The 27,391-nt window shown below is 48.2% G+C and overlaps 1 protein-coding gene across 7 annotated transcripts in view; it reads right to left on the reverse strand.

Annotated features, from left to right (window-relative positions):
• PPFIBP1 (PPFIB scaffold protein 1) overlaps window positions 1–27,391 on the reverse strand; it is a 121,292-nt gene that overhangs the window by 84,399 nt on the left and 9,502 nt on the right. For all 7 annotated transcript variants that reach the window (XM_075439166.1, XM_075439155.1, XM_075439144.1 and 4 more), the window contains exon 2: window positions 4,379–4,454. The gene's annotated coding sequence lies outside the window, so the exon portion shown is untranslated. The remainder of the gene's footprint in view (window positions 1–4,378; window positions 4,455–27,391) is intronic.

A 27,391-nucleotide genomic window follows, 5' to 3' on the forward strand; every position in this document is an offset into this window, starting at 1 on the left:
GAAAATGTACATTCTCAGTCCTGAAGAGAACAAAAAGAATTTCTCAAAGCAGTCAGGGAAGAAACGAAATTAGACTTGAAAGCTTTGTGGGGGATGAATTTACGTTTTCTGAATATAAAGTGACTGTTAGGACTGGGAAAGTCAATTAAATCAAAAGGACCAGATGGGAGGGAGGCAGGGAAATGCAGTGAGCAACAGAGAGGTCACACGCTAGATAAACAGGGCAGTATGCTAACTATTTATCGATAAATACAACTCTTTCTCTGCAGAGATTTATGTATACTAGAGAGCCACCAGCAGTACTGTGGGTGAGCACAACGTGAAGTTACATTAACGTTACCCAAACCACATCACATAAAATGTGAGAAGCAAAAGCATAACATACTGCCTTCTGCAAGCAGCAATATTGCCTCTCAGAAGAACAGGAGGAAAAAACGACGAGAGAAACCCTCCCTCCTTCCAGCCCCACCAACACCTGCCAAGGTGGCACCTCTCCCTCCCCATACTCTCCAGTCCGAGGATCATTGCTCAGCTGATGGGCTAACATGGGACAGGGGGTGTCATTCACACAAGAGGAATGCTCACTCAAAAACAAATACATAGACCTGCAGTTTTAACTGCCACTGAACCCAGCAGCGAGTCAGGTCAAAACTGGCCTCTCACCAGTATCCTCAGATCATCTTAATGCCCTAATATTGCTCCGACAACACCCTGGGTTACGGCAGGAGGAGGTCTGGGCAAGGGGAAGGCACCACAGTTCCTACAAATGAGGACTTCTGCCTTGCACTGGACCCTTTGCTGTGCAGCAGTCTCAGGGTAACACGCCAGCACGAAGGCAATACCCCCTCGCCACGCACCTTGAAGCTGCAGCAGTGCGAGCTGTGCCATGCCCCACGCCTGCCCCGTTCCCGTGCCCTGGCCCCACGGAGCCTCTGTCCCACAGCTGCCCCGGCACCCACAGCCCAACCCCTCTGCTCCAGCAGCCAGGCAGGAATAGGGCTGGGGTGGCCTGGGACCCCCTGTGCCCCAACCGCCAGCCGTGTTACACCTCAAGTAAACACGCAGAGCAGCCACAGGCTCTGGAGAAATGTTTTAAATTATTACTATTTTGAGCACATTTCAGTTTAGCACAACTATTAAAAGCCCAAGAAAAGCTGTGTGGGGGCTAGACCCTGCAGGACAAGGCAGCAAGTGCTAATAAATGCAATAATGAGATGCACACAGAAGCAGCCTCCTATTTCTTTCCCTCGCATATTCAACATGACATTGCGAAAAAAAAAACCCCAACAAATATTAATATTTGCCTTTTGCACACAGGCACTGTAACACGGTGGGCTGGACACGTGCTATTTCAGCGCTCCACGTGCCTGCTCCGTCTCAGCTCTGGACATCCAGATAATCTGCCACTGCCAAGCGCAGGCTTTAACTCGAAGCAGTCCCAAGAACTGGTGCAGCAAGGTGAAGACGTACCTGAAAACCCGCGTGGATTCTGCCAGGAAAGAGCAGCAGCCGCAGGAAGTATGAGGGAATCTGGCTACACAGACATAGTCAGGATTCTGCGTCTTCATGGCACCACACTAAAGCGGCTTGCTCTGCTAAGGCTTATTTTAAAAGCCTTATTTAGCTTTTCTGGACTATTTATACACGCTGCCTCACTGTGGGCCGCAGCTGGACTGTCAGCACCATGTTTAACACAGTGCTTGCTAGGGAGGGAACAAGGGGACGGGAATCCATGCTTCTACAGTTACGCAGAGGCAGCAGGCAGAGGCACTGAAACGCCACTTGGTACACATCGGCGTGTTCTGCGTGGCAAGATTGGAGCTCAGACACCTGGGCTGAACTTGGGGCAACATAACGAGCAAGCCCGTGTTCCATCCCCTGGGTGGGAGAAGCAGACAGCAGCCCGACACACAGCCCGCTGGGACTGCCAGCGCCGAGTCAGGCACGGGGATTGCTTGCCATCTTCTCAGGAAGGACTTTTATTTATTTGTTTAATGGTGAAAGAAAGCAGCAGCAAGAGACATCAGCTCCAGCTTTCTGGACCAGTTGTTGAGGGCAATGGGTCTGACTTGAACAGCATGCCCCCAGTACCAGAAACACGACAGTTTTGGGGCTATCGGAACAGAGCAAGGAGGATTGAGCACCTTCTAGTACAGCCTAGGATGGACATGGACACACACCCCTTCCCAGGAGCAACAGCACGAGCACAGGAGCAACAGCTTCTGTGGCTCCTGGGGAGGGGAGACCAGCACAGCATCTGGAGAGCGAAGAGGCAGAGACTTCCAGCAAAGGCAAGACATCTGCATGGCGATGCCAGCAGATTGAAAGTCTCCAAACACACTTCCAGCAGAACATGGCTGCCAGCCAGCATCGGACTTTTAACGCTGTTTTTACAGCCACAACAGACTCGAATCCAGCTGGAGTGTAGGGCTGGCTGGAGTGTAATCCCAGAAACCCTGATAAGCAGCAACAGAACTGAAGAAATGTGAGAAGGATGGGAGACAATAGGTGCTCACTCCTGGAGCCAGCAGATCTCTGATTAAAAACCCAGTGAATAAAAGCATTTGGCACTGGAGTCTAGGGTTCTTGACAAACAAGAAGCAACATCCACTTCTTTCCAGGTCTGGTGCGAGACCTCAGGCAGCCTGTGAATCCCAGAGAGAGCTCACACACTGTGATTTAGTGTGGGACTGGTCAGAGATCCAAGAAGAGATGCTCCAAAGGCTATGGAGAGGGAAAGGGAGTAGAAGAAGGGAAATAATCTTTCAAATGAGACACCAGTCCTTGCATAGTGTGGACCTGCAGCAAGGCTAGGCATTCATGACAGCACTATTGAGCAGCAATGACCAAAGGCAGGAAAGCCCCGAGCGAGCCCTCGATGGCAGCCCAGCAGTGGTCCCAGGCAGCAGAGGAGGTGTTTGCTGCCCTCCTCAAAGCCCAGTGAGTGTTAGCAAACCTGTGGGTGCAAGGCAAGCACCCCTTTGGGTTGCAGGCTGCTAAACCTTGTGAGGAACAGCAGCCACCACTGATGGTTACCAGTTGGCCCCAGGGTGGTGCAGGGAAGATCAGGGTGTGCAGGGGAACAGGAGGGGGATCCAGCCCACCTGCCACAGAAAGCAGAGACAAAAAAGGCAACACGTCCCAGCCGGAGTGCGGAGACAGCCTTATGAAGCATAAAGACATCAGTCAAGAAGAAGCCTAGTCCAGCTGACAGGTAGACTTTCAGGGGCCCTGACAGGTGAACAAATACGTGACCAGATGAGCCTCATGTAAATGGATCACGGGAAGGGAGGCAGGCTTGCGTCTCCGGCAGGCTCATATACAGCACCTCAGACAGGGCGGTACAGACAAATCCTGCGCTTCTCATCCAGTGGTGAGGCAAGGATGAGCAGCTGACGGGCAGCAGGCCAAGGCGAGGGATGCAGCACGCTAGTAGATGCGGGTCTCGGCAAGCGTTTGTACAGCGTACGAAAGAGCGCAGCGGCGTGAGTCAAAAGGAGAGACCCGGCAAGCAGCTGCGACCTCGGCGGTGGTGTTTTGGGGCGAGCTCATCCCAGCCGCAGGGTGTGTGGCTGATGTGCAGATGCAGCAATTCGACCCACCTCTCCAGCTGGAATTTAGGATGCTAAATCACGCTAGACCACACCATAATATCCAAAACAAAGTAGATGAGGGACAACCATTCCCAAAACAAGACTGCCAGCTTTGACATGCACGAGGCTACTTGGATCAAGTCAGTCTAGACCGAATGCAAAATGCTGCTCCTTGAAGTCAAACTAAACTGGGCCATTTCCCAGGGACAATGCAACAGATAGGCTACTTTGCCGAATGTGTTTTCACATAAAACTTGCCCCAGTAACCTGCAAGCTCTTGGCAGTTTCCCTGCACGTTGCCATAGACATGCCCAGTCAGATTAACTGCACACCCAGCGCAGCTGCATCACGCAGGCATGGCAGGTCCAGTGGGCCCCGCACTGGAGCACCGGCACTGCTTAAGCCCATCATATGCCTCAGAATGGCTCCAGTGGTCATTTCAGTTTTATTTCTTGGATAATCGAAATTTACTTCATTACTATGCCACAGTCCCTACGTTAACTCCAAAGCCACTGCCTTTAAAATGTGGAAATCCTCCCTGAATCTAAACAGTGGTTCAGACTGTGTTAGGTGATGGCTATCCTTTAAGAGATACCAAATAAATAGATGTCTATACCAGCAGAAGCAGCACGACATTCTTCTACAACTCCTGCTGGAAGCTGTATACAGCATAATTTTAATGACATCTGAAACAGAAGCCTAAAGGAGCTGCTGTGTAAGGTATCAAGCAAAACACAGATACGTAGATATTGGACATCAGCGATGCAGTGAGTTAGATTACTCACCCAGAGGAGCAGACTTCATGCTGATCTCTGCTGTCACTCTTGAGCAAGTACCACTGATCCATATACACTTTTGACACTGAAAAGAGAGAAATCAAGAATTTAATTAACCACTCTGAAGTTTGAGGCGACATAACAGTGACATCGTATGGAAGTTTATCATCCAGTGACCCAGGATACAGGAAGCACAGCGGATGATGTACACAACAGCACTAAAAAAAAGCCAATACCACGAGATTAAAGGATGACAACTGATGTACAAAGGGGAAATGAACTTGCTTATTCCAAATAATTCCCGGTTCCCCGCAACAGTATCTCTCACTATTCCTACATCACATGGTCGGCCTGTGCCTGCCCTCCTACCCTAATTCTATGATTCTCCGCCGCCCCAGCTGTTCGCACATGTATACCACAAAACCAAGCAGGTGACTGATGCCTTGCAAGGCTTCCTTCTCACTACTGCGACCTCCAAAAACCCCAACCAAGCACCCCATGGTGTTGAAGAACGTCTAGAGATCAGAGCATGCAGGGAAGCAAAGCCAGTGGAAGTCAGAGCAGCCCGTAGCACTGAACCAACCCTCCAGCTCATTCCAAACAGCTATTCTGGAGTCTCTTTACTATGACTGGTTTGGGAAAGCAAAGATGTTCTCTGTCACTGTAATTTGACAGAAAGTTTTAGTCCTGGATACTCCCATCTACAGATTGTGGTCTAAATAAAGGTAATTCGGTGGGAGAAGCTTGACAAAATTGTTCTGGGAGAAGGTTCTGGGTAAACTTTGAATTTGAAATGCAAAAGGGAAGTCTGGGGAATAAAACTCCAGACCAGTAACAAAAAAAATTCTAAACCTAGGCAATTACATGAGCTCCCATTAGAAGAGACCTAAGAACCAGTAATTCATATATGAGTCCTCAGTGAAACACGGCTGCTAGAAGGATTGAAGCTCCAGCGTACCCCCTACCCAGGTCACTGCACCTCAATGCCAAGATGCTCCTCTCCAAACAAAATTCACACCAAGAGCAAGAACAGATCTTGCCAAATTGACAGAAGTTTCAGACAAGCGAGCAACATGACCAGCAAGCAAAGAATCAGCTCAAAAAAACAATGTTGGGCTAAAGGGACACAGACCAACTAGTTGCTGACTTGGGGCAAAGACCAACTGTAAATATCAGGAAGGCGTAAACTAGAACAGAAAGAATTCAGCCTCTGCATGACTGGGAGCTTAGCACAAAAAAAAAAAAAAAAAAAAAAGAAAAGAAAAGAAATAAGCATTTTCAGAAGCATTTTAAGACACTAGGGAAAAAAAATTACATGGAACACAAACGACCAGGACGCAGGAGTCTGTGCAAGCAGACTCTGTCACAGGACTGGGGATTCAGGCTATTGCAACAGAGCAATGATGTACTGAGCCCTGTGCAACACAGCAAAAAAACATCTGTCAGATGGAAAAAGAGACAAAATGTGGTAGGCAGGGAAAAAAAAATATTTGAGGTTTCTATAAAGGGTATTGCAGAACGTCATGTATGAAACTACAAAGCTAGGGAAAAAACGTTAATTGTGTTATTTTAAGTCTGCTTAAAGTAATACCAAGCTGAAATGGAAAACCTATAATTGGATGGAGCTTCTCCCCTTCGTGACAAATATTTGACTGCAGCTGAGCGAGGCGAGGCTCACAAACCGACAGGATCTTTGGGATTCCCACCGCCCGGGCTGCCAGGAGTGCAGAGGGGCCGGAGATGCCGAGCGCAGCAGCTATGGGATTTTGATGCTGTGCCACACCGTGCAGGGCCAGCCGGCTGCCTGCTGTCGCAGCGGGTCTGCCCTTCTTGACACCTGCTGCAGAGGCAGCCCGCAGTCCTGCCCCGATTTCCTCATCGTTCTCTCCACTGCAGAGAGCATTTCCAACGCAGGAACGTCCCGTCAGCTTCTCAGGACAAAGCTCCCTCCTGCTCCTGCCAGGTCTGTCTCCCTCTGCTGACGCTGCCTTTACGGACGGGAGAGTCTCGCTCCCCATGACTGCCGGTCTCCGACTGATTCGCTTTTCCCAGCGCGGGGCACGGGCAGCACCACAGCTATTCCCGAGCCTCTCTACCATGACTATTTTGGTAAATCAAAGATGTTCTTTGTTACTGTGGTTTGACAGAAAGTTTAGTCATTTCCTTCTCAAGAGTCAGAGTTACACATACACAGCCCACACCTCGGGCAAGCTGCACGGCCGCTCGCTGCCTAAAGAGGAAGGGAAACCTTGCATCCATTTCTCAAAAGTGAACCAATGGTCTTAGACCCTACCTTGTGAGCTGTCGCCACAAGGATTCAGTTTGTTTCAAAGGCTGTGAGGCAAGTGGTCTACACTTCCTCCCCCTCACTTCCTTCCTTCCTCAGACTCAATTTAATTTTGACTAATGAACTGCCCCAGAAATCTCAGACTCCCACTAACCCTACAGCTAAGGAAACCTCTCTTGCACACCCTCACCTCTGCAGACTGTTTTCAGAAGCAATTCTTCTAGGGTTGGCCATGACGTTCACCCACCCTAGGATCTCCCCTGGCTGAATGGGGCACAGGACGCAGAGATCCAGGGGGCTTCACCCTGTGACCCGCATGAGGATGCCAGGAAGGCTGACAGCCCCCAGGGGAAGTCTGACGCTCAGGGACACTGGGTGAAAACCGGGACTTGTTGGTCTTCTGAGAAAGGGTGGAGTTTTTCTGGTTTAGCTGGAAGGGTGGATTATCATCCAAGAACGGCAGGGAATTGCTGCTCTTACACCACGCATGATAAATGTACCACGAAGCCCCAGTCAGAGGGCACACAGGCATGCAGGTGTCTGGGGGATGGGCGTTCTCCAGCCCCAACAGCAAGAGCTAAGCTCTCCACAGAGTCCAATCTAAGTTCAACCTCAGTATCAAAAAAACAACCTCCCAGAAAGCCACACTCATAATCAAGAGCTATTTAGGAATGATAATTTAAGAAGGGCAGGACTAGGCAAATCAGGTGAGATAAAAGTTAGCTGGGTTTTTTGCCTTCACACAGAGAACATTGCAAAATACAGATGTCCTGGAGGAACCTTTCCAGTATCCCCAGGGAAAAAAAAAATACTGCAAGACAAACACAAAGAAAGACAAAAGAAAAGAGAGGTGCACGACATGAAATTTTTTGTCCTTTCTAGACTGTACGCTCTTAACCAGGAAGAAAACACAAATCCTAATCCTACAATCTTGCATGTTCAGCAACAGTATATGACCTTGCCAATCAAAGGCTTTCTACTATAGCCACCTATTTCTTTTTCAAATTCAAGAAGCACGACTGCATGCAATTAGACGCTGTATGAATTTAAACATGCCTAAAGACCTGAAATATCCACAAGTTGCACTGTGTTTAGGGGTACGGCTTAACAGGAAAGCTGCAGCACTATTTCTTTGCCTTGTGCCTACTAGAAGCTTTGTTTCAGGAACATTTTTGGAAGAATGCAAGAGTACATCAAGCAAATAATCTGGTTTATGTCCGTTCTTTACTAAACAAAGATCTGCTTTACCTAATTGTTTCTGATTAAGAAGGCCTTTGAGTTACAAGATCTGAAAAAGTCCCTTCTCTCTACTAAAAGCTAAAAGATGACTCTTTAACACAGGACCCAAGCACTCACAGCCCAATTCAAATTATCCCTCCTTCCCACACACTGGCTTCATTCTGCATGTCTGCGTTTCAATTAAAAAGCTACTATGACATTCTTCTTACATTTTTAAAAGAAAATGGGGTGATACATTCCACAGGCAACAGGACTCAAAGAAGTTTAACCATCTCCTACCACCCCCTCCGACCCCAAGGCACTCCACGAGCTACACACCAGCTTCCTGCGCACACACACATGCTCGCAGCGAATGCGAGGGCCAGCCCTGCTTGATTACCAGTTTCATAACTGGACCATTCACACCTTGAAACTGGAGGGCAAGTCATCCGGGCAATGGACTTGGGACTGTGAGCACCAAGAAATCGCACGGGCAGCAGGGACCTGGGCGGGAGGGCTGCGGCTGCTGAGGACAGCGTCGGCGGGCCAGCAAAGCTCAGCCTGCCGCAGGGAACAGCACAGAAGAAGGTGGCCACGGTTCCCCAGACAGAGAGCGTTTCTTGAAATCCACGGTGAAGGCTGAGGCACGCCGCCGCCTTACAATGGAAGCGGATGCTGCCTGTAAAACAGACAGCTCGGAGCAGGCACGGCTGCCTCTCCAGGAGACATCTGACAGCAGCCCGTGCTTCCCTGGCGGTCAGCAGCTCCACGCACACCCTGACCTCTTCTCCCTTTCAGAGCGGGGTTGCAAAAGCCTCTGCTCTCTCAAAGTAGCATTGCTTGGATCTCTTCTAACAGCCACCCCTTTGCGCAGCTTGGCTGCCAGGAGAAGAGGTGGCAAGAAGCCTCCTCTGCCTGCCCCTTGCCTGCCACACAGACCCCTCAGGGCAACAAAGCAGGAGGGAGTGCTCAGCTTCTTCCAGGCACCCTCCACCTCCTCCCGAAAGCCCAGGGCACTGGCAGGAGCTCGGCTGAGCCGCGGCTTCACGCGGGTGCAGACGGAGGCTCCCACGCAGACAGAGCTCCTTGTCGAGGCACGCACAGGCATTTCAGCGATCTCGTTATTCTGCTTCCCTCTGATCTATAGAAATCATAAGTTACTTTTGCAGAACTTGGCCACACGCTTTCAGCCTTTCCAATAGTAACGCCTAGCTCGTCCTGGGCATTGCAAAGCATCTTCCCCCCTCTCCTTCTCTTTTAAAAAAAAGCTTACACTGAGAAGATTCTTGCTCGAGAAGCATATTTGATGCTTATGAACTCTAGCTTTAGTCTGTGTTAATAGACCATTTTTCCTTTTAATTTTTTTTTCCTCTTTAAGGAATGAATCAATAGCTACTAGATAGAACCTGACTCAAAAATTTATGAAGGAAAGCTAATAACATGCACTTTTCCAAGGAAGTCACCGATGCAAGCTGCTCATGTCCTGTTATCATGCCTTGGAAGGTGGGCAGAGGATTTAAAGCCAAGAAGCAAAGCAATAAAGAAACACTAACAGTTTGAATGATTTGGGGACCTAATGATTTTCCGTGGAAAAAGTCATTGATGCATGTCTTTTATTTTGGTGTGCTAATGGTACAATTTCTTGTAAAAGGCCTTTGGGCAAAGGCTGGTTTGAACCTGAATGGAAGTCACCAGGGCTGCAGCTTGAATAATTTCCCCATGTTTGTATACATCACCTGTCCACACCAAGCACCACCCACCAACACACAATCTCTCTCACCTTGAAATCACCCTGTCCCTGGATACACTTATCAGCTGCTGCAGACCAGGTAACAGATCTCTTATTTATGATGGGACAGGCTAGCTGCACTTAGAGAAATACGTGAAACACAGATGCTTTAGCCCTTATCTCTATTTTTGGTTCCCAGAGGGCTGCACGCCTTTTGACACAGACAAAAACCACACAGAATCCACATTAACAAAGCAGTCCAGTTTGGGGTATTACTACACCCACAGCTGAAACCCGAGACAGTACTTCTTCATCCTGCAAGTGCCAGCCTTGAGCTTAACAAACCAGTTTTGATCCAAAACCAGGGGAGTCTGGCATACACAGAAACCCCAAGTGAAAACTACAGGGACCTGAGCAAAACTAACCACATCACTAACTCCAGTGACCCAAGCAGCTGATATCTCATACAACAACATTTCCTACCACAAAACAGTACACTTGAACAACGTACAAGCACAAAATGTCACTGAATCAACATACCAGCATCGGAGGATACAGACAACACAGCTATTTGCCACAGCAAAGAAACACTTTCCGGAAGCATAATAAAATATTATAAATAATCTCCTGAGTCAGAGAAGAATAACACCAGACAGACCATTTAATGAAGTACTTTTAAGACCAGCAGCAAGAACAAACTGCAGAAGGTTTAACTAAAAGCTTTCAAATCACTGACTTCTAAGATTTTAAGTGAAACTACACGTGATTTATGCAAGGAAAAAATTTATGACTAATCTATGACTAATTTTGTATTAATCACTGGGTCCACCTCTGAACTGGAGCGCCACTCCACGTGGTTTCTGTCAGCTAGTGCTTCATTTTAATTCTACAAGCCAAAACAACAGGTTATATGCACTTTATCGCCTGTGAAAATGCATACCTCCATTGACAGAAGATGTAGAGGTGACTGGAAGACATGGAAGATTATTTTGTGAACTTAGTTGAAGACCTCATGCCCTCAGCACCCAACTTATGGAAGCAGTATGATAAGAAGTCTGTGCAATCAGATATGAGAGAATTCAATCTCCTGGAAGACATCTTCCATAGCACAAATTTGGTACCACCAAATACTGGTCTTGCCAGTATGCTGTCTCTTCCATAGTTACATCAGCTTTGCTGACACCAAGGTGCCTAAAGCCATCGATCACACAGCAACCCAGAGCACAGGGTGGACAGCCGTCTTCAGGCATCACTTCCATCCTTGTGTAAATACCAATCACCAGCTGGTGTCTCAAGCAGCCATCGTTATGGAAGCCAAGAGCCTGCAAGAATTTCATTAGAGGAGACTGCTTTTTAAGGGTAAGATAACCACAAAAGGCTGTAACACTGCTAGCACTAAACTATCACAAGAAGATTAACAAAGTGCTTTCTCTCTTACAGGCAGCAGTTTGGTCTTACTCTTCTACACATGCAGGAGACAAGAAAAGCCTCCATGTGCCTCTTGGTTGGAGGTTTATGGAACATCTTCAACCTTGGCATGCTCCATCAAATGCAAAAGGTGCTGCTCTGTCAGTGTTGTTCCTCTTCTTAATCTGACTGGTGTTGCCACACACCGGTTTCTGTCATCCTTCCCATCTCTACTGGAAATAAGCACAAGACATTCCTTAACAAAAAGGAATCGGGCTCACACATAAGGTTTGCCATAGCATTTTCCAGGAAGTTGCCCGCCCTTCAATTATCCTGAATTGTTATGGGCATCCTTCACTTTGAAGTTCAGTCACAGCAATACTCTGCCATTCCTAGAAGGAACCGAAATAGCTCCAACACCACAAACGTGTAAAATCCTGTTAGTGAGGCACACACATCCAAACTCTGTGTTTCCAGAGCTGAGCAGTGAGGTGGAAGCTATGCACACAGCAAAAATCAACAGCAATTATCAGGCAAATGAACAAAATAACATCCTTTGTTGTTGTAAGAAGAGGCAGCCAAAAGAGTTGAGTAAAAAAACATAGAAATTAGGATCAACATACCTAGATACTTTGTCAGCTTCACAAATAAGTTTTGTACATTTCTTTTGCTATTTCTCCATGCAGACACTTCAGTTGTTTCAGCCCTTTTAAGCTGGTTATGTGCTAATATACATGCACACAACAGCATTCAGCTGTCATGTTTTCATACACACTGCAAATAATCCTGAAAATACCATTTCTACTAATCACTTTGTTCTACAGAGTTTTAAAGCACATGATTGCAGAATAAAACCCTCACCACATATTTTTGGCTGGATTCTAAAGGAAACTAAGTTTATGTGGTAGTGTTACTTGTCAGTCCTCACCCTATTACATTTTTAACTCACTAGTCAATTTTGACCACATCTGGCAGAAGGCGAAGATATCCGAATAGGTGTCACATTCTTACATTTTTGGGAGAAATTATTATGTAGGTAGAGGAGACACATCCAAGTCAGCCTCACACGGAGTCAAACTCTGCTGCAAGAACTCAACAATTCCCTGCTTTGTTTGGCCTAGCAGCCGCTCTGTCAGCATCTGCACGTGGGCATCCAGTACACACATTGACTCCTGTGTGGCCAACATGAGAGACACTGGAGAGAAACCACAGGCCAAGCCAAACGGGAGGGAAAAGATCACTTGGAGGTAAGGGACAGCAAAAGTGAAGAGGTCCAAAGAGAAGGATCACAGGTCACAGTGGACAGAAGGTCCACTCACACAGGGGAAACAAAATTGTGAAGAACTAGGTTTTGTCAACTCTGCTACCTGAGGGATAGTCGGTGGCAGCTTTTTGCCATCTCCATACCTACAGGCACAATAATGTCCTCACCCTGCCGTCCTTCCATCCCCTGGAGCGCTCACAACACACCATTCTGTCATCACGTCCTGGGCCAGCTGTTTACAAGCCGAGTTTCATCTTCAGACACCCACAGATAATGCTGAATGTTACTGGGTCCACAAATGGACCATCCCTTCAAGCTGGTAGACGGGACAGGAGCAGTGCAGCAACCAAGTTCATGCCTGGGAAAGAGTTGGGGCAGACTAGATCCACCTCAACCCACCTGCGTCACAGCCACAACAAAAAGCAAGATCCCTCCCCAGAACTGTCACCTACGAATGCATCCACCTTCCTCTTCATGCCAGGAGAGGAGAAATGCACACTGCATCCCACGAAGCTCTTGCTAGGGAATGGAAGCAACCCAGCGGCGCTACCAAAAGATGACTGAACAATACTGTCTGCAAGGAGTACAAAGGGAACAAAAGCTTACAGGCCAAATCAAGATCACTTGCACCCTACGTGGGTTGTTTTAGCCCAAGGAGCTCTCAGCATCATAAACCTGGACAGCTATTAGGGGATGAAAAGGACCATCAAATTATCCCTACTTCAGAAGAAGAGGAGGGCTGAGGGCCAGAAACAAGCAGTGACTGCCTTGAGAGGTGCCAAGCAGCCAGGATGGGCAAGAGGAGCACACTGCAGAGCCAGCATGGACATCCATCCCCAGCCAGGGCTGAGCAACGCCGGGGCAAGTCCCACAGCCACCAGTGGCAAGCGAGGCTCATGCCGCTCCTTCTCTGCGCTTAGCAGCTAGTGGATAGATAGCAGGAGGTTTTATTTGTCTTAGTTCTTAGAAGCGAATGCTTCTGCACCATGAAAACAGAATGCAAACATCTCCTCCCCACATCCCCACAAGCCTTTGTGGTTTAGTTTGATTTTATTCAAGAATCTTCTTTATAACCAACTTATTACGGCACCTTAAGGAGTAAGTAAGGATGCTGCTACTAGCACTAAATACCCTTTCGCTAACAATTACAGGGCTCTATTCTCAGAGGGAAAACTTCATCAGCTTTCAGTCTCTCTCCTTCTTTGAAGAGGTCAGTGTCTCGCAACAACAGAAAGAACATTTCTTCTCTCAGGAAAAACACCAAGGACGCAGTTCAAGACACAGCAGAGATGTAGGCAGAGCACAATACTCATGGGATAAACAATAAGATGCCAAATCCTTCTTCCCTTCTAGACCATGACTTCAAGTTCAGGCCAATTACACAACAATTTAAAAAGTCACCACCAATGGCTTCCCCTCAAGCTCTCCACGGTCTTACTATGCAAACCACGTTTGCAACGGCAGCCCACTTGTCAGAGGATACTTTATCCAGCCCGCAGACTGCGACCACAGCCAGCAGGCTCTGCAGGAAGCCGGGCTGGACAGCCACAGCAGCCTCAACTGCTCTGCAAACACCCTGGGTCAAGAGCAACACGGGTCCTGAGGGCACCAAGGAGGAGACGCCAGTCCTGTCAGGAGCACCGGGTCTGTCCTGTGATAAGACGGTCTCTCTCCAGCTGCAGTAGTCTGGCTCCTCTTATTAACAGCAGGGTGCTGGCATCTACAGCCCAGGGCTCTGAGCCGAGCACTGCAGCGTGTCAACTGCAAGGTGGTGAGGCTTACGGACTAGAGCTTCAAAACACTGGGGCTGGTATCCAACAGAAGGATAATAAAGGTATTCAACAAGAAGTGTAAACCTTAAATCACAATCAATTACGACCAACAAACGCATTGTAGCAGAGCCTGGAACAGATCTGAGTGGGGACAGCTGACCCCAGAAAGCCACATCTTCACCTACGAGCCTTCCACTCAACTTGGTCCTGTTCTCTCTCTCCTACTTCATGCACCCACCTTTCACTCTCCTGGAAGCAGCAGCAGCCCTAACTACCATAGCAGCCAAGCAGAAACTAGTTCAGTGAAAGCTAGTTTCATGTTTCACATGAAATATGAATAAATAAATATTTCACATTTAATTGGTTGGTTTGTTTTGTGGAAGGGAGGTTGCTTGGTTTGGTTTGTTGAAAGAAGGTTTGTTTTTTTAAGCAAAGAGGCAAACTTTGCTTAGACTCCAAAACGAAAGCTAGATGTGAAAGTACTACCTACAAGATGCTGGGGGCAAACAAGTGCACCATTAAGTATGTGTTGGGTTGTATCTTTATTTAGAAATCACCTAATAACCCTCTTTCCCACAGGGCACAGTTAATATTAGAAGCCACATACATGTTACAGAAGGCTGTCTCTATTAAACATTCTATACAAAGATGTTCTTAGAATCCAGTAATTTAGCAAAACAGATTTTTTCAACTGCTGTGTAAAATTTGGGCCACAGCAAAAAGACTTTAATGTCACTTAATCTGATTATTTTCCACCACCTAAACTGCGGAAAGGACCTTCTTCGGGCGCATATTCTGAGAGGTGCTGGCGCACAGGGAGACGCCATCCCCTGCACAGCAAGGCTGGGCAAAACCTCAGCCTGGCACTGAAGACCGCAGAGCCCGTCCCCTCGAGCCATGCCTAGGACAACACCTTGCTGTCCCGTGGAGGAGATGATGGAAGCTATGGAGATGGGAGAAGCAGGCAAGGTCTTTTCAGAGAAAGTCGCCATCACATCTCTCACCTTCCGCAATCCAACCCACCCCCGTTACCGTACGTGGTGATTTGCTCTGAACAGAGCCCCCTCCACAGACAGTATGAGAGAGTGCCTCAGTGATGGTCAGGATACAGAGAAAAGGTTTCAGGTGGCTGCATGTTTCTGCCTCCGCTCCTTTTATCCTGAAATATCCACTAAGAATCCTACTAATTTGTGGAGGGGCAAAAACAGCCTCCCATACTTGGCCAAATAGGAAAATAAATACAGCTCCTGCTTTATCCACAGGGCAAGTCATCACTCGCAAAAACATCGGGTTTTATGGGGTACAGGACAAAGGAAGACCGAAGAATACAGGTAAGTTGTTCTGAATTTGTATCCCATTACTTTTCAGCAGGTGCCGTAAGTGCTTTTGTGATCGTAAGCAGTCAGTCGTTAAGACTTTCATTAGGAACACGAGTACTGTCCCCAAAAGAGTCAAAATAAACTTTGATTGCCACAAAACCCCCTAGCTACTGAGTTCCAACACAACTTAAACTCCCCATTCATTCCTCACTAACTATCTTGTGTACTCCTCAGGTACGCAGCACGTCTCTAACCCCAGCAACGACAAGGTCTAGCAGACATCAAACCTGCAGAGTCCTGAATTTAAAAGAGGATGCAAGTCAAGAGAAGCATCAGGCAGGACTACATAAATGCAATGCTCTACAGAGGGTGATCTAGACGAACCAGAAGAACATGAGAAATGAAGTGCAGAGAAGAGAAGGACAGATTGGGAAGATCTGTATGAGCCGTGCGTGCAGCACTGAACAGCTTGCCACACGGAGAAGTCAGCTAGATCTCTTTTGGAGAGAAACGCGTCTCAAGCACAGGGCTGCCAACACGCTACATCACATTCTTTTTTAATTCAGGACTTTTTTCCCCCTTCTTTATGCAAGCTGGGGACCCGCAGGCTGAGAGATCACCTGCTGCAAGATGAGATTGCTAAAACAGCTTACCACAGGTCCTGCTGGGCTCATCAAACCACAGTGACCCTCACATACACAGCAGCGATGCAGCTGGTTCTGATTGCATCACCGATTCTTACTTATCAGGGCACTTAGAATCCTTATATAGCCTAATCTGCCAAGAAGTAATCACTCTCCTCTTCCTCTGGTAATTCAAATGCGACAGAGCTGTAAAGTGATTTCAATTGCTGTTTATTCCATGGCTCTCCTTCCCTAAAGTTTCTTTCAGATGTTCTGTATGAAGCCAGATATGTTGGGTCATTAGAAAACATCTCAGAGAAACCCAATGTTTCATCAAGTTTCATGTGGAAAAGATGAGTAATTTAGGAAGCTTTACATCTTTGAGTTCACTTGACATTTCTTGCCAAAAGAAATCCATGAACTTCCTTCCCTAAAAGAAAAAAAAAAAATCCAGAGAGTGCTGAAGAACTCAACTCTCCACTCCGAGCAGGGTAAATGGAGCTTATCCAATGCTCAGAAAGAGTTGCATCTGTGTAAAACAGGTGCAGGAAAGGACAGCATGACAGACGCCCATACCACATGCAGCAGAAGAGTGATGCAGATCTCAGTCTGCCCCGGCTGGCTTCGCCCGCGGAGTCGCAGCAGTTCTGTCTGGTAATTACACTGCAGTGTGGTCTGGCAAGCCCCAGGCTTCTGGCTTCAGGTTCGGGGCTCTGCTGCCAACTCACGCCGGGGCTCCAGCACAACTCTTTACCGTATTGTTCCAGGCTGCCCTCAAGGAAAGCACGGAAAGACAGCCTAAACCCAGGGCTTTTACTCTACGCTAAGACTATGGTCCTGTGCATGCAATCCAAACTTTACAGCCCAATCTGTCTCACTATGGCTTTTTCAACATTTTGTTGGGTAGTAAATATGCTGAATGCCAAAAAGGTCATGTCCTGGGTTTGGCCAGGACAGGGTTAATTTTCACCGGACTCCAGGAAGGGGCACAGCCGGGGGGTGGGGGCTGACCCCATCTGGCCAAACAGAGCCCGGTATTCCATACCATGTGCCGTCAGGCTGGGTTCCGGTGGGGGGGCGGCGCGGCGGGAACTCACTCGCGGCTTGGGGGGGCGCGGCGCCGGTGCTGTTCGGGAGAGCGGCTCTCTGGGTCGTGCGGTTCATTGTTGTGTTTTCTCCTTATCTGTACCGTTGTTGTTCCTGTTCGCTCTGTTTGCTGTTCTGTTAAACTGCCCTTATCCCGACCCACCAGTTTCTGCCTCTTTCTTTCCATTCTCCTCTGCACCGCGGCGGGGGGAGGGGCGGCCGCGTGGCGCTTTTTGTTGCCGGCGGCAGCCGAAACCAGAACAGGTCACTCTGCCAAAATAATCACTGTCCTGCACCAACTACCACTCCCTATAAGAGAGTCTAAAATAGAGAATACAGATTTGTACCCAGCCTTCCCTGTAACTCAAAAGTGTTCACAACAGATTATTTTGCTTCTGGTTGAGTGCCAGTCCTTGCCGAGTCCTCAGAATTTCTGCTGAAAATCACTGGCTTGCCGCAGCTTATGACACACAAACCTCACTGCTTTGGCTGTTTAAAACCATCCACCCCAAGCAAAGGAACAGGCTGTAGTTACAAACTCTGAACAGCGAAAAAGGTACTATGTAAGACAAAAGGGAGAAAATTGTTTTTAAAGAGTAGAACAATTCAGACAGTCAGTATTTGCAAAGACCTTCTGGTACGTACCTCTATGCTTCTGCATTTCCAAACAGCCCTTCCATAGTGCAGTGAATTTTGTGTAATTACCAGCTAGGTACAGAGAAACTTAATTGCACAATTAAGGTTTTGACTTCCTATGCGAGGGCTCTACTCCTTTTAATTAAAATTGCACATTGTAATGTTGTTAAGACTATGCACATCCATACCATGAAGTCAGCTCTAATAAATGCACAGGTTATCTTTAAGCCTCCATACAAGGTGCTGATACAGAGTCAAAAATGAGCTTTGCTAGTACAGAAGAAAACTGACAAATACACGAGGGTCCAGGAAAGGGTTTCGAAGACTAACTTCGCATAATCCATCCCCAGTGTCTTTTCAAAGCGCCATTAGTTGTCTCCTCAACTCCTTGTGTTCTTAGAGCGCTTCACAATGTTTTCTATCGGATTTGCAGCAGACTGAGGATTGCGGTTGGGATTTCCCATCTGGCAACCGTGCAAACCAAAGCCAAAGAGAAGCAAGACCCAACGGTGCTGGTCAAGGAAGTGAGAGCGTGCTGAACAAGCTCAACAGGAGAGTCTGCTAACCCAGCCTACCACCGAGTCTGAACATAAAGGAGCCGGTTTTGATTCAAAGGGCATTTTTTACAGGGTTACAGCACTGACTTAATTGAGCACCACCTAAACATCCATTTCCTTGAGCCAAAGCTGGTTTAGCCCCAGAGAGCCATGTTCTGATGCTCATACTTGCACATCATGAAAGCAGTTTTCTGAGTCCTTTCATGTCAGACACAGATCCTTTATAGTCGGAGTCATGAAGATGCAGTCTAGGAACAAACCCCAGGTAGAACAATTCAGACGTACATGTACCCACAAATTCCAGAGCTGGAGCTGTTTGCTCCCTCAAGCAGCTGCAGTTAGCCCTGGGATGGTCCAAACGGGCAGGGTGGGGTGGGAAAGGGGGGCCGTGCCAGTGGGAAGAGCGAAAGAAGAGAGAACGGCCCCACGGCCACCTGAAAGCCAACCCAAGGAGGTCATCTCTAACCTGGGCTGGAGGGAGAGGCTCTCCCTGTCGCACAGTCGTCCCATGCACCGGCCTGTCCAGCTGGGGAGGGAGAAGGGCTGCACGGCAGGCAGGCACAGCTAGAAAGATTGCTCTGGGACAGACGGGGCAGCAGGCAGGTCTGCCACAACCCCTCAACAGTCATCCCTCCGGCTCTGCTCTGTCTAAATTCAATGGGACTGATCATCCGGGCCAGTGCCTATGCCAATGCAAACCTAATGCGTCATTACCCCAAGCAGCATTACGGCTGCACAGGCTGGGAACTGATCTGGACAAAGTGTGGGGCTTTCTGGAAAGCAGAGCCAGGAAAACGACAAATAAAGGCCCATACAATTTGTCTCGCTGGTCCTTCCAGTAATCATTTCATTACATCACTATTTTCCTAACTAATAAAGGTCAAACTATAATTTTTGTTATTTCAGATTTATAGTTTCTCTCTAATGAAAGGTATTCTTACGCCAGGAAGAAGCAAAGAGGAGATTTACTTGCCCTACAGATACTGTAGCAAACTCAGTTCAGAAAGACAAAAAAGAAACCATTGTTTCCCCAGTCTTTTTAAAAAGGGAGAAAACAGTGAACAAGAAGCCAAGACTATTAGCAGACAGAAGGAAAAAAAAAAAAAAACTAAAGAAAAAGAGCAACAACCGCCTTTATTCCCAAGAGGTCCTTCTAAATGAGACTCCAAATGATGCAGCTGTACTCCCTGTGACCTGCAGTGTTCGGTTTGGGAACAGGGCGAAGGCCACCACCCTGCAACAGCTTGGTACACCCACACTGCGCCCGCAGAGCACCTGACTCCGAAATGCATCACCCTGGGCCAGAGGGGTGAGCTGAAAGGCACTGTGAGCGCAGGAGGGCAGGACTGCCGGTCTTCGGAGCAGTCCTGCAAGCGCACCTGCTCATGCTCGTATGCGGCAGCAGGCTTCTCTCAGGACGCCTTCGGAGCAGAGTCTGCAGCAGCAACGGGAGGCAGAAAAGCTCTTTAACCACACACAGTTAAGAGAACACCAACCAGATAACACACACTGCTGTCCTTGCTCCTAGCTCCAGGTGAGCTGGGTATTTGTAACAGTGATATTACCAAGTAGTAAATTCAGCTCATGATGAATCACAGTATATGAGCACGCTTCTTGCTACCAAAAGCATTTGGGAGCGATACAAGCAGCTTTCCACACAATACTTTCCACAATGCACACGCAGCCTGAGGAACATCCTTGATGTATTATTGACAGGCAGCCACTTCTGAGGCGAGATGGACTTTGAACAGCATTGCAGCAGGAGGGTAGGGTACAGGAAAGAAAACAACAGAACAAGAATGCTAAACTACTGCAGGACTTAGATAAACGGACTGATTAGCAGAGACTTTGTCTACATTAAAAAACTAACTCAAGCGTTGCCCCTAACTTGACCTCCCATCTTCATCTTTAATTGGAGCACAGCACTTTTAACTTGAGTTGGCGGGAGACATAGGCAAAATGTTCTATAAAGCACATTTAAGCAACACCTGAACACCAGTGCAAGCAGGCAACTCAGGAGTCCCTAAGCCCTCCAAGTTTTCCCCACTATCTTCCCTCTGCCATGCACACAGGTGCACAGGAACAACACCCTAGTACCCTGTGGACAAATTCAGAAAGCAACTGAACTTTCTTTAGACACATATTTTATATATAAATACTTCAATAGATTATACATATATTTATGTTTAAAGCTTAGTGCTATATATAAATACAGCAGAGCACGCGGACCCCTTGACACTCTGTAAGCACAGGTACTGCTACCCAGAGCAGTATCCTTCTTTCAAAGGATGCCCAAGATCGCTTGAGCTCAACTCATTTGAGAGGGGTCAGCTCCATGAGGATACACAGCTGCGACCGCCTCTCCCCACAAGCTCTTCTCTTCAGGGGAGGGGTGGCGAGAGCCTCATTCCGTATTGCAGGCACAAGCCCTTCCATCGCTAGCGGGCGCCGGTATCAAGCTTAATATTTATGGGCAAGACCGCTATGGGCTTAACTCTGTTCTGAAGGACGTCAGCAGGCAGAAGGGAGGTGAAGCTGCTGGTGCTGTGGAAGAGCAGGGGGAGGTAACAGTTATGCTTTCCTAGAGCAAGCAGGCATTGCACCCCGACTGGGGACCCTTGCACTGGAAACCAGTCAGAGCCCAAATAGTAGCCTTTATGCTCACAGAAAGACCGATGAATCTTGACTGTTCACAAGCTGTATGCAATACAGTTTTAAACTCATTTCCCCATTGTATTTTAAAAATTCTTCCCTCTCCTGTCACCCTGAGAAGATATTAAATGAATGCCTTCTCCATTCTTGCTTTGACTGTTTTTGATTACTCAGCTCCCCACCAACTGAATGCTTCCTTCAAAATTGACAAATTTTAATGTATTGGTTTACTTATGCATATTTTTAATACCTCCTCCCTGCACATCACGCCACTGGAAACCTTTAAGTATTGCATATGCACAGATATGTAAATTTTTCTTTTATGTGGATTAAGTGTCTGCATCCAGCTTGTCTCTTCTACAGGAAATTAAATTAACATAAAGTATCTTTTAATAATCATAAGAGCTCTCCAACTATTCAATTTGCAAAAAGACAGACCAGCATTCTGCATTACAGTAGGTGCTTTATCCAGGGTTTTGATGGAAGATCTTGTTCAAAGCCCTGTCCAGAAATTTAACACCTCCCTGCACTATTCCAGCAACGCAGTCAATGAACAGAAAACAATGACAAGAGTACAGTGAAGCAATCGCTCGCCCCATTTGTAAGCTAAGTTGCTTCACAGTCTTCAAATCTGGAAGTCTCTGGGTATCAACTAACGTAATCCAGCTGAGCTGCAGCCAGCATCAACTCCATGAAGGCAAGTTAATACTGATCTGCTTTCTTCTGTTTTCCTAAAACGAAGCCAGCTCTGCGGAGCTGCAGGCCTTAGCCCTGCAAAGGAGTCTGGTGGTTCCACTCCCAAAACCTGCACGAGGTCTTGGCAGAGACTCCCCAGTGCGGGTCACCTCAGAGGATAACACACAAGAGGGATGAGGAGAAGAGACGCAGAGGAAGACAGACAGCATCCAGGTAGGGAGAGGACTCCAAACAACAAAGCAGCTCAGGGACGAAGGCTGCCACACGCATGTGAGGAGTTGCCCATACCAAATACACAAAACACAGCCAGAAGCGGCAGCCCAAACCACAGCAAAGCCCTCGCGTCGACACGCTGACCTCTCCACGCGCTGCTTGATTGCCCATGTCTGCCCAGAAAGCATCGCTCCAGCTCAGCCACACAGGCTGCAAGGGCTCTGCACACCATGCAGCTGGGCAGCCAAGCTCAGAGGAGCTCGGGATCCAACAGCAGGAAGACAGACAAAAGGCCTGATGGCAGGAAAGCAGTGAAAACAAGGGAGGCAACACAACCCAGCCTCAGAGCGAAGGAGTGGTGGAGGCAGAAACAGAGCTCCGTCCAGCCCCGTCCACCCAGCAGCAGCTCCGGCATGAGCCCAACTAGCTTTTGTGCAAATGCTGAGACATGGAGCGTATTCCAAAAAACTGTTCCTGACGGGAGAAAAAGATAAAAAAAAAAGATGCATCAAGTAAGACTTTTGGGACAGCTACTTTCGCTCCCATTTTCATGGGCTTTAGCCTATTTTTAGTAAGCCGTATTTGCAGATGCCGAAGTAACATCTCTCCCCCTCTGCACATACACAGCCAGACACGAATCTTCGCAGCCTGACAGGTGGCATCTGCATTCAGCTTCACAGACGTGAATTACAACAGGAAGGCTGAGAGGAAGCCTCTTCTCTAGAAATCCAAACACAAGTAGTTAATATGCTCCAAGTGTCCAGTATGCAGCCCATGGGAAGGAAGGACCCACAAGCACAGCATTAGGAAGTTCCTTCCTCACCACCAGCAGTATTTCCTCCATCTTTCATTCCTAAGCAGTATGCCTGAAAAAAAAAACCAAACCACATGTGCAATTCAAACACTGTAATACAGAATTGCTCCTTTTCTCCAATACAGGTGGTATTAGCGCACAGGATCACAGCTAAGAGTCAGCGTTTTACTGCCTCTCCTTGGCCACCACAGCTCTGCAGAAAGGCTGCAAGCGTCCACCAGATCAACATGACCTCTGTGCAGGTAGGAGAGGCAGCCGGACCGTGCGGGCGCTGCTTTGCGACGGAGGAATGCTGCTGTGCTCCCGCGCTGACCTGTGGTTTGGAATGCCTACGTGGCATCCGTCCCTTCCCACTCCCAGCCCTGCGAGTAGCAAGTGGCGTTGCAAACCTTCCAGAGCATCACAGTGCTCTGACTGTCCAAGCCCAGCATCAACCAGACCGTAAAATTACACCGGTCCATCTCCTGCCTCCACTGATCTGACACTGGCACACCTTCCAGAGCACGCACATTTTGGCATGCTTTTTGTTCCTCACAAGGCCCAGAACCCTCACTGGGAGAAATCTGCTTACTCCGAGGATACAAACCAGCAAAACCCCCTGCCCCCAGGGGCCGACTCCAACTCCATCCAGGGAAAAACACCCCGGCCCCCAAGGCTATCCTTAATGCCATCACTGCTGAGCTGGCACCATACCCTCACCCCAGTGCTGGGAAGAGGGGACGAGGGCCAGAGCCAGCGCTAGAAGCAGATTCTTCTGCTCTCGTGGAAAGTGCCAAGCTCCCCACCGACAGTTTGGCCACCAACCAACTTCCAGCATTCCCCGACCCCCGCGAGAGGCTCTGCAGCAAGAACATGGCTGATGCCCATCCACTCGAAGGCTGCCCCAACCACTGTTTTCCCCTGGTTTCCAGATCCCTGCCACACGCTCCATTGCTGCGGGGCACGAGGAGGAAGCAGGTACACCAGAACAGCATGCAAAATCCTATCACGTGGCGAACCAGCTTCAGTTTGGCCCATGTTAGCAGGGTGCACAAACTGACCTCTCCCTCCTCCCTAGGAAGGAGCGCGCTGGGTCCACAACCACAGATTCACCCTCAGCAGGCCCATGTTTAGCTACTTTACTTGATCTCCAGCACCCCTCTGCCTCCCTACATCCACAGTCCTCTCATAAATCTGCCTCATTTCTTGCAAACGCCTACACAGCGAACTTGGTGTACTGGCTTGTCTCAAAACTTCGTCAAGCCTCATACAGGCACAGCCAACTTTTTGAGGAGGATTCACTTTTCATTCTTCATAGTCTCAAAGCTGTAGAACACGTTGAGTCTGAGCTGTAACCTCCTGTTTATCACAGAACGCGTAACATAGTTTAATTTGGATTAATTTCACGTATGGTTTCTATCAGACCCCAGAGAACCTCTGGCTGCCCTCGCACTTCTGTATAAACATCGACCAGATCCAGGCATGAGGCTCTAGATATGGGAAGCAAAGTCTCTGCCTCAAAGCTTTACAGGGCAAGCTAGACAAGAAGGATTAAAGAAAGGACCCCACATCAATCATGTCCCTCTCAATGTCCCGCAAGCCTGTGGGACACTGCGCGCTGCGGCGCAGAGGACAGGGATGTGTGCTTAGACGACGGACCCCGCTGCAGGCTGTGCAAGGAGCATGTCCTCCGGCAGGGCCCATGGAGGTCCTTGAGGGTCACACATGCTTTGGCCGCCAAGGCCACTCTTCCTCTCCACCGCCCTCACAGTGGCCAACGGGACTGGGGATGCTGGGCCCAGCCAGGCAGTGGCACGGTGATGCAGGCCTGCGAAACAGACAGCTGCCATGCCAGGGATTGCAGCCAGCTAGCTGAGTGCACCCAACCCAAAGCTTCACAGGCTAGAAGGGTCATCTTTTGTTACATTCATGGCAAGTGACAGTATTTTGGAGTGTGTTGTTGTTGTTGTATCCTTGACCCTGTGATTTCTACCTCATGGAGCCCACAGGGACGCCTGTTCCGCCCCAGTTGGCTCTGGAGGAGCTCCCACCACCCCACAAGCCCACCTTCACCTCCAGCAGCCCAGCCCAGCCCGCCCCAGGCCCTCTCTGGAGCCGGTTTCCTTGCCTAACATCTCACCCAGACAAAGGGGACAGCAGCGAAGGCATCTTCACTGGGGCCATCACTGGGTCTCCATCCCTGCTAATCTCTCTCCTTCCAGAAAAACATGCCAAGTCGGACAACACAAAGCTGAGGTCTCACTAAAAGCAAAAGCAGGACTTTCATTGCCTCTAGCAGCTATTTCATCCACCACATTGTGCTTTCTCACTCTGCTTACAGCAATTAACATCTTGCCCACAAACGGCCCAATGTCTTCATGCAAAAGGGACAGCAAATGCAGTGCAGCTTGGAGGAAAGGCGGTGGGGTCCCATTTCTTCCTTTTAACACAGAAAAACAGAGACAGCCCCCCTGTTTTGCTCCTAAATGTACACTCTGTGAGAGCTGCACGAACACAGCTGGATCTAAGGACGGGAAATGTTGTTCCTCACCACATGCAACAGTAGAGCCAGACCCTAATTGCCGCAGCCATAGAAAGGTGATACAGCACATTCAGTAAGAAGAGGAATTAACTGTAATAAATCACAGCCAAATTCCAGCTTAGCATCCGCAGTCTGGCTGGATACACTGTCCTAAACGACCAGGCAGCCAGTCCTAAGTTATGGCCACACGCATGCAGTTTCCCTGCCCCTTCAGTCCCTCCCCTCCGAGAGCGGTGCTGCCATACATCAGTGTATCTAGGCAAGCTCCTACAGAAACATCACCCTGTTTCAACTACTTCTGCGCTTACAGATGCCTGACAGTAAGCTTGGCCTTGCCTGCCCACACCAGACCTAACTCTGCAGCCTGTTATTTGTGTGTCATGCCCCAAAGTGAACGGAGCAGCGTCAGGCAGAGACGCACGCCACGTACAATCTTACCTATGTTTTGACAACTGCATTTCCATACCAGTGCTGGGTTTCACAGGACAGCACGTCAAACAGTTTCTCGTCACGGAAACACAACAGGGCAAGACATTTGTTGCAAGAAACTCAAACACGGACCAACTACAAATTTTGTTCATCCTATCTCTGTGATGTTTTTACCGATGAACGAATAAATTACCATTTACATCAAAGGCAATATTTCCAGTTGGAGGTTATTTTCTTTCCCCTCAACCCCAGCAGCTCTGGCAGGCTAACTCAAGACACAGACGATGTACAAACCTTTCCGTCGGAAAGCAGCAAGCGCTCACATGCTGGGCGCTGTTCAAACAGGAACAATTCAATCTTTTTGTAGTCTCACCCTGGCTAATTTGCCACAAGCTGTCTCTTTTCAGATGTTACATGAAACACAAGGAAAAAACAAAAACAAACAAGCAGGATTAAGCTGGTACATGTACAATCAGTTAATCTACCAAGAGTTCAGGTCAGTTAAGTCTTCTACGTAAAACAAATTCATTTTTTTCAGCTTCACAGGGTCAAAGGAACAAAAATTTATTGCAGTAATCAAACATCTCTCACCGGACAAGCGTGCAGCGATTACTTAACTAATGCAAATGATTTTCAGTCTGCATGCGAGGAATGTATGGGATAATTGTAGGACACTCTCTTCCACCAGCATTTTACAAGTAACTTTTTAGGTAGCTATGGAGACGTTACAGCCTTTTTCATTTTGCTGTCATAACTAGACAGCTATTCATTTCTTCGTAAAATTCCTTGGAAGAGTGAGGAAGGAACGGGGGAGTTCTAAGTACCACAAGGTCTGAGAGCAAGAAGCTGAAGAAGACGAAAACAGATTTCAGATGGAGACAGCAGCATGGTGGCTCCTTGCAAGAGGCAGCCTTGAACTCCAGGTCCTGCTTCAGTACTTGTGAAAGTAAGGAGACAAACACTGCTATACGGCATGCAGGCAAGAGAGGGATAGCTTCCTAACCAGGTCCACGCGGAAGAACATTTCTGGCTACCACTGCCATCACCCTGCACAAAAGCAGGCACTCTCCAACACAAAGCCCTCTGGAGATGTGGTGGGACCCCCTGCTTGCAATCATCATGCTGGGCGACATCTCTCCCTCCAAGCAGTTTATGTGGAAGCCTCATCCCTGGCAGGCCTTGCAGGTAATCAGGTAACCTCTCCACCTTCCCCAGGCATTACAACCTTGCGACAGACAACTGATCAAACAATCCTGCACCTCACCCTCCTTCCAACAGCAGCTGAAGAGCTGGCCATAAGCCAAGCAAACACTGGGCCTCGGGCCAATTCCACCACGATATCTGCAACGATCCCGAGAGAAATGCCATTCACCATATTGACATCTCTATGATCAAACGCTTCTGCATATGCGGATCTAAGACAGCACATCATGACAAGCAAGTCTGAAACTTGAGATATCGACCTGGAAAACACTGCATTGCACAGAGAGGGACGTGCGAATAATTACATCTTTAGGTCCCATTCAGAAACTCCCCCAGTAATGAGAACAACAGATGAGGCTCATGCCAGATTTTTCCCTTTGGATAAAACAGAAGGGGAAGCCTGTTCGACCAAAATATTTTTGTTAAATTCACCTTAGACCCAGTCACAACAATGGAGCCAGAACCTGCAGTTATCTCTGCCACCAAGCTGCAGGAAGTTTACCAGCACCACCCTGAAAACAAACCTCAATCTTCCCATCTCCACGCTGCATCCGAAGCCTCGCGGCTATCCACCAAAAGCACGCTCTCACGCCGTA

The sequence above is a fragment of the Opisthocomus hoazin genome, chromosome 1, assembly GCF_030867145.1.
Source record: "Opisthocomus hoazin isolate bOpiHoa1 chromosome 1, bOpiHoa1.hap1, whole genome shotgun sequence".
Lineage (NCBI taxonomy): Eukaryota > Metazoa > Chordata > Aves > Opisthocomiformes > Opisthocomidae > Opisthocomus > Opisthocomus hoazin.